The sequence below is a fragment of the Leucoraja erinacea genome, chromosome 32 (genome assembly GCF_028641065.1).
Source record: "Leucoraja erinacea ecotype New England chromosome 32, Leri_hhj_1, whole genome shotgun sequence".
Taxonomy (NCBI): Eukaryota; Metazoa; Chordata; class Chondrichthyes; order Rajiformes; family Rajidae; genus Leucoraja; species Leucoraja erinaceus.
In genome coordinates, this window is record NC_073408.1 from 2,428,765 (window position 1) to 2,444,243 (window position 15,479).

General features: G+C 42.2%; 1 long non-coding RNA gene across 1 annotated transcript in view; it reads right to left on the bottom strand.

Moving 5' to 3' along the window:
- LOC129712272 (uncharacterized) overlaps positions 1-14,209 on the bottom strand; it is a 49,673-nt gene extending 35,464 nt beyond the window's left edge. The window contains exon 1 of the long non-coding RNA XR_008726024.1: positions 13,184-14,209. This is a non-coding gene — a long non-coding RNA (uncharacterized LOC129712272). The remainder of the gene's footprint in view (positions 1-13,183) is intronic.
- Positions 14,210-15,479: the final 1,270 nt, after the last annotated feature.

Consider the following 15,479-nt stretch of genomic DNA (forward strand, 5'->3'; position numbering starts at 1 on the left):
GGACTGGCAAATCAGAGACGTGTCTCTCGCTGAGAGCATTCCATGAAACCCCTGAGCAATTTTATTCCTGCATCAGAGAGAACTAAGTGCAAATACAGGCCCTCGTCTGCTGTTCCACTGTGCTATGCTGTCGACGTGAATCCTTCCTCTATTATTCCAGTGTATTTCGAGATCCGAACCTCGCAATAATTTTGTAACGTCAATGCATGTCAAGGCATTTAAAAGGGAAGGAAATAAAATATCCTGCAACAAGCAGCTGCATCTGAAGAATATGCCACGACTGATCAAAGCCAAAGACATGTGAACTCCGAGCCCCAGACAGATGACCTGCTGACCCCAATGCTTTTAGTCTGCCTGTCAGCTGCAGAGTGGCATGCATGGATTTGTAAACCCTTGACAGAGCTGGAAAAAAAACCTAAAAGCATTTAAGCCAGGGAAATTTGGAGTCATACTCTATTACCCAAGGAGATTATTCACGCAGAAAATGAGGTAGTTTGAAATCAGCGTTAGGCTCCCACCTTCAGCAGAGAGAGAGCAGGTTTCTCACTTTGCTAGGCCTCATTTCTAGCCTAAAGCAATGCTAATAAACGAGTCTGATTTGTGGCAAATATCAAGTAATTTTATTTTCCTATTCAAATGTGTACAGTTAAAAGGGACACTATCTAAATCTGGGAAGGATTTCTGGCAAATTTATTAAGTGAGGGAACAAAAAACCAAGATTAGATAAAATTGAACCCGATTTTCACCCTGATGAGATGACTGATAAACATACAAACCTCTCCTGGACTATTATTAAAAACAATTCCAGACATGTACATCTCATGACATTTGCCTGTATAGAAAAGTCCGAAATGTCAAATTCCAACGTGTACACAGACAACTAATGTTATAAAACAGCAGGATGGTTAATGATACTGGAGATATTGGCAATGGTGCAATGAGGAGCGGGTAGCAGAGACTGAAGGTTGTGGGTTTAAGTGGCGCAGCAGAGATTCACAGACTGATGAAATGACGCACAGTGGAAGTGGTGTCTTCCAGCAGATGCAATATTAATTTAATGCCCCATCTACCTTCTCTAGTGGACATTCATGGAACATTCACAAAGAAAATTAAATTAGTTCATGGTCAAAAACATGGCGCTCAAGAAATGTCACTAAAATTCTTCAGAACTGCTGTATAATGTTGAAGAAGGCTGACGAAGCGTCCTGACTCGACTTGGCACCTATCCATGTTCTTCAGAGATGCTGCCTGAGGTACTCCAACACTTGGTGTCCTTTTGGATGAATATTTCCTACTTTACATCTATCATCATGCTTCAAACTTTTCCCATGCATTTACAGGGAATTCAATATGCGATTTTGATTCATCACTTCCCAATATCCAATTAACCCTCTCAGGTGAAGCGGCAATGCACTTCCTTGTTTTCCATCTTGGTGCATTACAACCAGTGCCCACACCGTGGCCTCGTCATCACTGGGAAAACCAAACGCCAACTTTGCTGAACACCCTCATTCATGTCTGCAGACACGTCGCTGAGCTTCCCGTTGCCTGTTGCTTTAAGTCTCCATCCCATCTGTTTGTGGCCTTCTACACGATTCCAATAAGGCCCAGTGCAAGCAAGGGGAACAGCAGCTCTTCTTCTGTCTGAGCACTTTGAAGCTTTCAGGAATCACCATGGTATTCGGGAAAAGTTCGTCCGGTCAGTTATTCTTCTGTAATACTAATTCAATTTTTCTTCCATCCACACATAACACCTGATCTGTTGGCCAATTCAAATATTGTCTTTGTGGTTTTATTATTCTGCAATAGCTCTGACCTGTACTTCACATCTTTTACATGACTTGAGAATTAAGGGACAGACGTTTAGGGGTAACTTGAGGGGGAACTTCTTTACTCAGAGAGTGGTAGCTGTGTGGAATGAGCTTCCAGTGGAGGTGGTGGAGGCAAGTTCGATTTTATCATTTAAAAATAAATTGGATAGTTATATGGACAGGAAAGGAATGGAGGGTTATGGTCTGAGTGCAGGTAGATGGGACTAGGGGAGAATAAGTCTTCGGCACGGACTAGAAGGGACGAGATGGCCTGTTTCCATGCTGTAATTGTCTTATGTTCTTAAATACTAACTTTTGTTGTCTTTGAAGCATCAATACAAGCAAAGTCCGGGAATACATCAGGTATTTAGACCAACTGAAGCTCATCTCTCAAACTTCATTAAAAAAAACTGAACTCTCTCCACAGTATCTCTGGAAACTCCAGTCTGAAGAAGGGTCTCAACCCAAAATGTCACCCATTCCATCCCTCCAGAGATGCTGCCTCTCCCGCTGAGTTACTCCAGCATTTTGTGTCTATCTTTCGGTTTAAACCTGCATCCGCAGTTCCTTCCTAGACAAGTATGTGTTTGGCACGGACTAGAAGGGCCGAGATGGCCTGTTTCTGTGCTGTAATTGTTATAAGGTTATATAAGTACTTCAGTACATCTCTTATCAGAACTGCTAACTCAGAAATCAATCTCTGCTTTTTCATTACGAAATGAAAAAAAAAAATGAAATGATTCAATTTATTGTCATTGTCAGTGTACAGTACAGAGACAACGAAATGCATTTTTAGCATCTCCCTTGAAAGGGAGACACAGGGCGTCGCGGTGTGCCCGCGCCTGCCGCCGTAACATGCCTTACACATGCCTTTCAAAAAGTTTAGAAACTTTGCATCTTGACTTAATTTTATTAATTAGGTTTCTGTGCCAATGTATTCCTGAACTCTATATATATTGAAATAACCTGCTTTTAATGTGTCCACCACTAATTGCACATTCATGCACATTATACAGCAAATATCATTATCAGTTCACCATTCAGTACCATAGCTGATATTAATTCAAACACTCGGTAATGTCACATTTTTTATTCTTTCAGAATAAGAGCTAAGTTCTATAACCCCATGGGTTGTCTTGTTGACTGAATGGAGTAAAACATTCCTTTGTAATCAGGATTTTCTTGCACTTCCTTCATGTCACAAGTCAATTCCTTCTTGTTGCTTCAATCTGCCTTCCTCAGAATAAAAGTGGCATCAGCATTTAACATCAAGGATGGACCAGAAATTTCAGAAGTACGTCATCAATCACAACTCAGATTGATAGCCAAAAATGCACTTATGAAATCAGCTTTCATTGAAAAACTAAACACAGGATAAACTTTAAATGCAAATTATATTTCAATTTATTTTTTCCAGTTGTCTCGATCCTGAAAATGTTTTAGTCAATTGGATATTTAAACCATGCAAATTTGGCCTGTACTGAAAGCAAAAACCTGGAGTTCTTAACAGTCAATTAAATATGTTTGAAGTTTCATAACTATTCTAATGAGGCAAGAGTTGCATCTATTTGTTCATAGTAAATTCTTATTAAAATCAATGAGATAAAGACCAGGTAGAATGTTTTTAGTTATCTCAGTGAGTGGCAAGGATTGATCGGTAGTGTGAATGCGTTATCCTATCTAGATAGTGGCAGGAGGTCCTTTATAGTCGAACAAACAACAATTTTGTTTCTCGTTTCCCTTTCCCCCGACTCTCAGTCTGAAGAAGTCTCAACCTGAGACGTCACCTATTCCTTTTCTAAACAACAATTACATCTTATCTTCAATGCAGCCCCTCAGTGCTTCTTTTAACTAATATGATTTTACATTGCTGGATTGACTTGAAGGATTATTACAGTAAAGGCCATTTGGCTCCTGTCAGCTTCTTGCAAATCTTGGCACAGCACAGCAGTGGAGCCGTTGCCTTATAGAGCTTGCAGCGCCAGAGACCCGCATCGATCCAGAGTCCGGGTGCTGTGTGTATGGAGTTAATACGTTCTCCCCGTGACCACATGAGCTTTCTCCGAGATCTTTGATCCCTCCCACACTCCAAAGATGTACACGTTTGTACGTTAATTGGCTTGGTATAAGTGTAAATTGTTCCTAGTGTGTGTAGGGTATGTGTAAGTGTATGGGGATCGCTGGTCGGTGCGGACTCGGTGGATCAAAGGGCCTGTTTCCGTGCTGTATCTCTGAACTAAACTAACATCAAATCAGTTGGCCATTTCCACTCTTCCCTCACAGCCCTGCGATTCTTTTCTCTTCATATATTTAATTATTTTTTGACAAACTACTCCCCTTTCAGGCAGTACACCACACCACAACTCCTTGGGACATTCAAATGTTTTTTTTGCCCTCTCCGCTAAAAGTTTCCTTTTATTCACTTTGTCGAGATCCTGCAGTATTCAGAAAACTCCTGCATATGATAGAACTGCTACTTTTCAACTGGTGAAAGGCCAGAAACATGGAAGCATGTTGGCAGAGTACAGTGTAGATTAACCACAATTACGCTGAAAGTTGAATTATATACAGAGACAGGCTCAAACTCATAACCTTTTGTCTCAGAGGCGAGAACACTAACCAATGAACCAGGGCTAATACATCTGTTTTAAAATGAATTGCAGATTCTTCAAGCCAGACTGAGAGGAAGGGTGACAATCTGCTTGCAGTACATAACCTGGTGTTGTGATCACCTGATTAGCAGTCAGAACACAGGAGCACATCAATAAAACCAATCATTTAAAGCAACATTAGTAATGTGGTCCATTTGATTTTTCAGGAGGGATGGAAGATTTCTTTGAACCTACTCCATTAATCACATTTCAGTATGGGTTTTTTTTAAGTGCGCCTGGGAATGATTGCTGTTGATTTTGCAGGGGCCACAATAATATTGTGATTATTAGATCAATTGATGAAAACCATACAAAGTATTTAGAAATCTTGGTCGTTTTCCCTACACTGAATCACAGCCATTGTTAAGAATCATAAAAAAAACAGATTAATGAAGAGACTCATGAAAATTACTTCTTATTCACGGCTACGGTGGATCTCGAGCTGGATCGACCGTCTGCACACACACAAACAATTCGCAAAGGCGGGGGCCAAGGAAAGCGGGGGAGTGCTGTCTGAAATTCACACCCGCCATGAACAGGAAGGGGTCACAGGACAAGGGGTCACAGCTTAAGGATAAGGGAGAAATCCTTTAAAACCGAGATGAGGAGAACTTTTTTCACACAGAGAGTGGTGAATCTCTGGAACTCTCTGCCACAGAGGGTAGTTGAGGCCAGTTCATTGGCTATATTTAAGAGGGAGTTAGACGTGGCCCTTGTGGCCAAGGGGATCAGGGGTATGGAGAGAAGGCAGGTACGGGATACTGAGTTGGATGATCAGCCATGATCATATTAAATGGCGGTGCAGGCTCGAAGGGCCGAATGGCCTACTCCTGCACCTAATTTCTATGTTTCTATGTTTCTATGAAGGTAAAAGACGGCTGCACAGTAATGGGAAGGGAGAGAGGGAAGGGGGTGGGGGGGGGGAGGGGGGAGGGGGGGAGAAGGGGGGGGGGGGGGGGGGGGGGGGGGGGGAGGGGAGGGGAGGGGGGGGGGGGGGGGGTGGGGGGGGGGGGGGGGAGGGGGGAGAAGGGGAGAGAAGGGGAGAGAGGGGGGGAAAGGTGTGTAGACACTTTGACACTTTTAAGAAGTATAATAAAGTTTAGCGGGCATTTAACCTACCAGTCGGTTTTCCTTGGTCCTGAAAACTCCAATGAGCCAATTAAACTGCCCGGTCAGCGAAGGAGATTGCCTACGGCTGCCCTCGACTGCCTGTAACTACATAGAGACCCCACTCCACTGCACTACACTACGAGTTCAAAAGAACCATGCCAACCAATTTTTGCTCGCGGAAAATGTTTCAACATGGTGAAAATGTTTCCGCGACCTAGCTGAGGCCACGAGTATTCGGGAATGTCCCTCGGGCATGAAGGAGATTTCCAGTGACATCATAGGACCTCCTGGGACCATGTGTTGACTATGCTGCAAGTTTGAGTTGAGGGCAAACTCTTCTAAACCCGCAGTGGGACAGCCCCTTAACGGTGCCAGAGACCCGGGTTCGCTGCTGACTATGAGTGCTGTCTGTATGGAGTTTGTACCTTCTCCCCATGACTCGCGTGGGTTTTCTCTGAGATCTTCGGTTTCCTCCCACGCTCCAAAGACGTGCGGCTTTGTAAGTTAATTGGCTTGGTGTAAGTGCAAATTGTCCCTACTGTGTGTGGATAGTGTTAATGTTCGGGGATCGCTGGTTGACGTTGACTTGGTGGGCCAAAGGGCCTGTTTCTGTGCTGTACCTCTAAACTAAACGACTTCCATGATCAAAAAGATCAAGGTATATTTACACGCGGCAATGAAATCCACTTTCTTTACATCATATACACAGTGCCAACACCTCTTGGGCGAACAAGAAGCTTCAACCTGCAATCCCACGACTGCTGAAAGTTGCTTCCAAGTTAGTGCCGAACAAACAGACCACACAATCAGGGTGTGATTATCCACAAAATATTCCAGTGGCCTCTTGCATGAGTAGAATGAACTCGCCACATTGGACTGTACTTTTTCTTGGTGAAGAACCAATATTCTATCGTCAATGCATTCTTATTTTCTTGCAGTCTGACTTTGTTTGTCCAAGGAGGGTCAACAGCCAAGATTCATGTCGAAAAAGCATGCTCGTTCCTGAAATTACCACGAATGACAAATTTCTTCAAGGTCTTGACCTTTTGTTGAAGCATATATAGCGATATAACAATTACAGCACGGAAACAGGCCATCTCGGTCCTACAAGTCCGTGCTGAACAATTTTTTTTTTCCCCTTAGTCCCACCTGCCTGCACTCGTACCATAACCCTCCATTCCCTTCTCATCCATATGCCTATCCAATTTATTTTTAAATGATACCAATGAACCTGCCTCCACCACTTCCACTGGGAGCTCATTCCACACAGCCACCACTCTCTGCGTAAAGAAGTTCCCCCTCATATTACCCCTAAACTTCTGTCCCTTAATTCTGAAGTCATGTCCTCTTGTTCGAATCTTCCCTATTCTCAAAGGGAAAAGCTTGTCCATATATATGCAGCACAATCTGTAAACTTTGTGCAGTTCCCAAGTTCGGCCAAGCTACTATGAAAATACATAAATGCAACATGTTTAATGATTGCTTCATATCGACACATTGGTGGTAGTCTTTGACTGAATCCCAGATCATTTTTTAAAAGCAAGTTCTAATTTAGAGTTGCTCATGTGTAAATCAATTAACCGAGTTCTTCATCTAAGCAACTCAGATTATATCCTCGTTTGCTCTCGTGGGTCATTGAGATATGAATCAGACCATCATTTCTAGATTTCTGTTCCCAGATGTACATTGAAGGGGGAGTTGAGCAAAAACTGCAGTTCACAGGATGGCAAGCCGGAAACAATTTAGAAAAACAAAAAGAGCCAAAGCCGCGATGGATTTGTTTGTTTCACTATGTGGACAAGCAGGAACCTTTGTAACATCCACATCTTACTGGAATCCCTTGGGTTTCATTACTCATTTAGACCCCTCTTCCCCTTATCTGCCCAATCTTTGCCAGACAGCAGCCACAATTGCACTTTTCCATGTTATTCATTCTTTTCCATCAGATGGCGCTCTGCATTTCAAGGGAATATCAGAAATGCTAAACTGTGCTATAACCCCACTTGAGCCAACTCTACTCTTCAGTAACATTGTGACTGAAATTTTACATCACACAACACTTTCCTAATGTTATCTGATTTGAAGCATGTATGTAATAACCAAGCATTTATGTCCCTCCGAGGCAGATAATTCAACAGGTTCACAGCTCTTGGAATCAAGATTTTTGTTCTCAACACTGTCCTAAATGGACAACTACATTTTTAGACATAGTGACCCTTAGATATAGCCCCAAAACAATCACCATTCTTCTACTTTTTTGGAAAATGCAGCTGCATTCTCTCTTCATTAAACAACCCTACTATACCAGGGATTACCCCCATCAATGCAGTTACCACTGTGCAATAATCACTAAAACTGTACAAAGCGTTCCCATTTCACCTTCATATTTACTAGTATAAAAGGGAGGTGTGGTTAGATACATTATGGGTAAAGGACCCACTTGTTTTTCTCATTAACAGTGAAATAAAGTGATTTGAATGCACACACTAAAATATTTCAGGAGACTGAAATATATATTTTTAAATTCGTCATATTGAGCATTAAATGTAGAAAAGCACGACTAGGGGGTCACTCAGAAAGAAATGTCACCTAGACAGCATTATCATTAGACAGGTAAGTGCAAGGTATTGTCTTAAAATAGTTGAAGCATTGGAAGGACGTGGGAAGAGATCACAGCAGTGTAAATGGTTAAAGCCAGGAGGTCAACAGTAAAGCAATGAATATTGGAGTGGACAAGGCCAGAGTCACAGACGTTCAATGTTACTCAGTTTCTGGAGGTTTCAGAAGAAAAGGAGTAATGCCATGGAAGAATATAAACATGAGGATAATAATTTCAAGATTACAAAGAGTGGCCAGCACTTCAATTTAGAGAAACAGCATAGAAACAGGCCCTTCGGCCGCTGTGACACGCCGACCAGTGGTCACCCGTATACTCGCACTATCCTACACCCACAAGGACAATTTTACAATTTTATCAAAGCCTATTAACCTACAAACCTGTACGCCTTTGGAGTGTGGGATGAAACTAGAGATCCCGGAGAAAACCCACAATGGTCATGGGGAGATTTCAGTACAAAGCAAATCTACATAGTTACTCATGGACAAGATGCATCAAAGCATTCGGTATCAGCCAAGTGCCTCAACGCATCTTTTATTCACAATAATGCTAGTGATCCTGTTTTGCAAAACTTCAACTTCCAGTTTCCATTGTGCAGTGCTAATGCTTTTTCCTCTTTTTTGTCTGCTCTGTGTTACAAACATTCCCATTTAATGCTTCATTAGCATTCCTCCTGTGAATCGTATCTCGCTGTTAAGACTCAACCTTGATCGTCCTTTTGGGGGGAAAAGAAAGAGAAGACAAATCCACATTTGCACATCTATAAATACAAAATCAATAAGGCTCAGACGCTTTCCACTTGAAGGATGCACTTGAAAGTCTTCTTTTATTTCTTCTCTTCAGAATAAGCCCGGCACGTCTGCATTTATGTTACTCGAGAAGGGTTTAACTGCACTCACTAAATCCTTTTATATGAACATCAAATTGAGATTATTGGATTCTATAAGCAAGTCTGTGCAGTGCAATATATATTTAATCCGCAGATCATAAAATATGGGACACTGGACTCTTTAAAATGTCAGAAGTTCATATGCAGGGAAAAGTATGTTGCAACTCTCCGTCCTCAGTATGACAAATTAAGACAGTACATTATAGCCCAATAAAGTCAAGGCTCATGAGGAAGAAACCATTGATTTATTTCTGCACAAAGGTTTCGTGCACTCCACTGAAACACTGCAAGAGCTTCTTATCTGACTTTTAAACTGACCTATTTACTGTTAAATGTTATGGAATCATGTCATCTTAAGAGAGAATTGGAGGTGAAAACTAAGGGAAAGGCCCAGTTTAGATTCCCTGAAAACTAGAAATACAAAGAATAAAATCATGGGATGTTGCCAAACCCAGAAAGATTTGTTTAATCCAGAAAGTTTTATTTTTCTTGTCCCCTTCATTTTTATTCCTCTGTTTTCCTGCATATATCGATGCACGCATAGCTCGGATCAAGAGCAAAAAGAAATACTGGAGTAACTCAACGGGTCAGACAAAGACACAGACGAACATGGATTGGTGGCTTTTTGGGTCAGGGCTCAGGAGTACTAGCTCTTCCTTACACATGACCCATTTTACCCTACATCCTGCACCACATGTACAACGAACTTTACGAAAAGATGAAAAGCCAATCCAATGCATTCATAAAAAATGCTATTTGTAAAAAGGGGAATGCTAATCGCTGCCACATTATCTATGTCTTCTTTAGTTTATCAACTGAGGTGGAGTGCTAAAATGGGTGGCATTAAGGGGTGAGAGAGAGGAGGGGGGGGCGGGGGGGGGGGCGAGGGGAGATAGGAGGGGGGGGGGGGGGGGGAAGACACTGAAGGATCACAGAAAATGAATATTATGCCATTAATAGTGAAATTAGTCTGAAGAACCCAGTCTGAGCAAGGGTCTCCACCTGAAACATCACCTATTCCTTTTCTCCAGAGATGCTGTCTGACCCACTGATTTACTCCAGCTTTTTGTGTCGAATAGTGAAGTGAAAATCATTCACATGAAATGACCAGAACTGGGGGAGAAGAGGAATCTTCAAGCACTCAAGAGAGAGAGAGAGGTCAGAGGGATAGGTGCTGAACTCTCCTTTTGCTGATTACGTCAATGGGAGAAAGGACAAGTTATTCATATATTTGAAAAAGGCCCCCGATCCAAAACCTCAGCTGTCAATTTCATCTCCGCAGATGCTGCCTGATCCGCTGAGCTCTTCCAGCGATGTATTCTTATCCTATTGTATTGCCCTAGCAGTAACACAAATGACTAACATTCACAGAACCCTAAACCCTTCCTCTAACTTTTCAAAATACAAAGCCTTTCTGTCCTTGAGTTGTCTCAAAGAACTTTAACACCAATGATACAATCATTGAAAAAATGTAATAAATACAACAGCAAGAACATAAAATAGCAATATGAAAAGAAATTAATAACCTATTTTGATTGAGGCACAAATTGTCCAATACACAGGGGAAGAACTTCATTATTTTACAAAACTATGCTGCGGAATATTTTACGGCCTCAACTGAAGAACAAAGCATGATGTGTTTTAACATCTTGTTTGAAGTATGAGGATGCTACACTCCAATGAGTTTTGCACAGAGGTGTCAGTCTAAATTTTCCACAAGTGGGACATGAACCTCATGACTCAATTGATCGGAGCACAGAAGGAAACCAACATCAAGTCAAGGAACCAGTATCAGGACAAAAGGTGGAGGAAAGTACTGCAGATGCTGGTTTAAATCGAAGGTAGGAACAAAATGCTGGAGTAACTCAGCGGGACAGGCAGGAATGGGTGACGTTGAGGGTCTCTGTCACGATGAGTTACGCCAGCATATTGTGTCTACCACAGGACTATAAATGACACTGATCGCAGAAGTGTGATGAAGAATATGATGATAGATATGGATTTCAGAGGAGACTGGACTGGTGAAATGGGCAGATGATTAATGGTAGGAAGGAACTGCAGATGCTGGTTTAAACCAAAGATAGACACAAAATGCCAGAATAACATAGCATCTCTGGAGAAAAGGAATAGGTGACGTTTCGGGTTGACAGATTTCCTCAGAAGGGGTCCGACCCAAAACATCACCTATTCCTTGTCTCCAGAGACGCTGCATATCCCGTTGAGTTACTCCAGCATTTTGTGCCTATCTTGGGAAATGATTTTGCTGGTTTAATTCAGAGATACGGCATGGAAAAAGGCTCTTTGGGCACCGAGTCACTTAGTTCAATGTTATCCCACTTCCTCATTCACTCTGTACACATTAGGGGCAATTTACAAAAGTGAATTAACATACTAACCTCTGAGTTTGGGTTGTGGGAGGTAATCGGAGAAAACCCATGCAGCCATTGGGAGCACATGCAAACTCCAAACAGACAGCACCAGAGGTCAGGATCGAACCCTGGTATCTGGCACTCTACCAGCTGTGCCACCGCGCTGCCCCACAAGGACAATACAACAATTATATTGGACTCACCGTGTAATGTTACTGTCATGACTAGTTGGCTATGGTTTGGTTTGAAATGCATTTTACTTACACTGAGTAAAGTATGTCAAATGTTCATCAAGCAGGTTAGCAAATAATGTGGACTCTTGCAGTCAGGACATTGCATCAATATTTCACGGGTGATTTGGATGATGCAAGTTTAATCAATCCACAAAAGCCACCAGCAAGCTTGGGATCCCCAGTCAATGCCATTGCATTTCCTCGCAATAAATTGAGTCCATGGCAGATCAACTCGGTTTGATTTAAATGCAGATAATATATTACACTCTTTAAGAGCTAACTCCCTAAGAGCTAAATATAACTCTCTCTTGAAAATATCCAGTGAATTGGCCTCCACTGCCTTCTGTGGCAGAGAATCCCACAGGTTCACAACTCTCTGGGTAAAAAAGTTTTCCCTCATTTCTCAATCAATCAATTTGTTGATTAGAGTTGTTCGACAAATTGATACTGACGGGGAGGGTGACGAAATTTATTTTGGGGAAGAATAGGGTGAATAGACTCACTTTTCAAATTTGATGCAGAGTCTATGAGGTAGTCTAAAGAGATCCCGTTCGAAAACTGTTAAACCTGACTGCATGGTTTAAATAAAATAAACTGAATAACTTCTGTAGAAATCAAGTAATGGGATGCCTGAAAGATTAGTAGGATTTCAACCCTCTTTGGATTGTATAGCAAGAGAGAATGAAAATTGACATTGTACATTCAACATTTTTCAAGGTGTCCATTTTCCATTCATTGACTAGATTAAATATTTGTAATTAATAACATCACAAAGAAAAATAGTCTCACTAAATTAAAAAAAAAATTGAATATGCTTCACAACTATGGACAAAGTGGCCAAGTAGTTTCAATGCACCAGGAACCAATATTTCCTGCCTAGTATATACAACAACAAATTCAAATGACTGGTCAGCATGTGGGTAGCCTATTTAATTATCTAGACGGTGCCTGGACCTCTAACACTACATGCTAGTAGACACAGATGCCCCAAGTCACTCCAGCAGATGACGCTTCATGAGGCCACGTTACACCAGATCAACTACCTGGTCAACACGGGAAAGAGACATTTAATTCATTGTGCAAACACAGAACAAATACACTAATTAATAAAATTAAAATAATCTATGAACAGCTACCTTCACAATAGCTCTATGGTTTTATGACTAATTGCTGTTCTTCATAAAACTTTTTCAAAAACCGGTCATTTATAAAAATGAAAAAAATAAATAAATAAAAAGGTTTCACCCAAAGTACTTCTGGTGTAACGCAATGGTAGAGGCAGCTTTCATTTCTGCTTTATCTGTACATAATCCATCTCTCAAGGTAAAGACTATTAAATGAAGCTGTCTTGACAAACATGCACGCAAGCCTGTATAATATCTCCTGACACACACACACATTGCTAATTCATTTGCACACCTAAAAACAGAATCTGTGCAAAACGATTTCTGAAATGTATACCTGTGCAAAAGACGAAATTAGCAAATATAAATAATTGCATACCTGGCCTGGGAGAAATCTTTGAGATTCAAGTTGTGCTGCTTGAAGTCCCGTGGCGTGTGAAGCAGTCAAATCAAGTAATGCTGTCTATATGTGTGTGTATGTGTGTGTGTGTGTGTGTGTGCCTCACTCACTCAACCCTTGTGCCTTATCCTGACTCTTAAAAAGGTCATTGCAAACTGAGTGTACAGGACTGGGCGCCTCCTCTGCACCTTGCCGCTTGATATATATATATATATATATATATATATACCCTTTATTCATGAGCCGTCACAACTTGTGATCTATAGATTTAACTATGTTTAAAAAAGAAAACACACAATTGATTCCAAGTAGAAAACAAACATCTCCTCATTGATGAATTTGGGGGGGAGAGGGGGCGGGGTGAGAAAGTCCAACTTGCTCCATCAATTGGACTCCACATATTATCTTCGGGAGTCATTGTGGTCGACTCGGCGCTGGGGGAAGTGAATCTCGCTGCTGATCTGATCACTAATCAATGCCTGGCCATTACCTTGTCTGTCCAGCGGGTTGGAGGTGTAGCTCCGGGATTCCGCGATGCTCTCCAGCCCGTTCCATCATTTGAAACACAAAAATAAAAAATCGAAGAAACCATCCTTCAATCCACCCTCCCCCCTTTTTTTTTGTCAGAGACAATGTCCCACTTAATTTGTCCTTCCAAATCGAAAACTACTCTCTTCCGTGAATGAATGCGGCGATCTATTATTCCGCTGACTCTGTGGATTTGCCGACGATTTAAGGGTCTGATATTGAATACAGATACTTGAAGGGTTGCAGAAACACAAGGCTGCCCTGGAAATCTTTCCGAAGCTGAGAATTACTCAAAGCGTCGGAAAGAAAAGAGAGAGAGAGGGAAAAAAAAGTCCTGTCTGGCCGGGACCCCTCTCCGCGGAATCAATCGCCAATAATTAGAGATCAATGAGAAATGACTTAAAAGCCATGAAGGACAAGGGCTGCATTATTACATTGTAAAGATTCACTGCTTTTCAATAATTACACATCCCTTCCTTCATCTCACGACGCATCATTCACCTGAAACAGAATCAACACCGGATATTGCAGCGCGGCCAGAATTCACACACACACACACACTGATGCACGCACACTGACACACACACACACACACACTGACACACACACACACACACTGCACACACACACTGACACACACACACACTGATGCACGCACACTGACACACACACTGACACACACACACACTGACACACACTGACACACACACACACAGACACACACACACACACACACACACACACACACACACACACACACACACTGACACACACACACACACACACACTGACACACACACACACTGACACACACACACACACACACACACACTGACACACACACACACACATTCCGAATCCGATATTTCTGTCCTGGGCCTCATCCATGGCCAGAGTGAGTCCCACTGTAAATTGGAGGAGCAGCACCTCATATTTCACTTGTGTAATTTACGCCCCAGCGGTATGAACATTGACTTCTCCAATTTCAGGTAGTCCTTGCTTTCTCCCTCTATCCCCTCCCCTTCCCAGCTCTCCCACAGCCCACTGTCTCCGCCTCTTCCTTCATCCTCCCCCCCCCCCCCCCCCCCATCAGTCTGAAGAAGGGTCTCGACCCGAAACGTCACCCATTCCTTCGCTCCATAGATGCTGCCTCACCCGCTGCGTTTCTCCAGCATTAGGGTCCACCTTCGATTGTTCCAGCATCTGCAGTTTTTTCTTAAACACTGAATCTGAAGGTGTGCTTTTTTACACTTCTGTACCTTTTGCCTGATGGGAGAGGGGATGAGTGGGGGTGGCTGGGCTGAGCCTTGTAATACCCGTAAATACTGGAATACCATCCCCAGTGTTGCACTGGGAACGTAGGGAAGTGTCATGATGGTTCAGTCAACTTGCTATAAAGCTGAGTCTATTTTCCATTCATTGACTAGATTAAATATATGAATTTAATAACGTCTCAAAGAAAAAGAATCTCACAAACTAACAACATTTGAGCATGCATGACAACTATAGCATTAAGCGCCCAAACAGTTTCAACACACCAGTAACCAGTATTTCCTTTCCAGGATGTACAAGAACAGATTCCAGTTTCTGTTACATGACTGGTCAGCACGCGGAGACTCTATTTAATCACCTGGTCAGTGTATGGACTCCCAACATAGGGGCTGGCGGATTCCCAATTCAATTCTCTGAGAAGGGTTTTGGCCCGAAACGTTGCCTATTTCCTTCGCTCCATAGATGCTGCTGCACC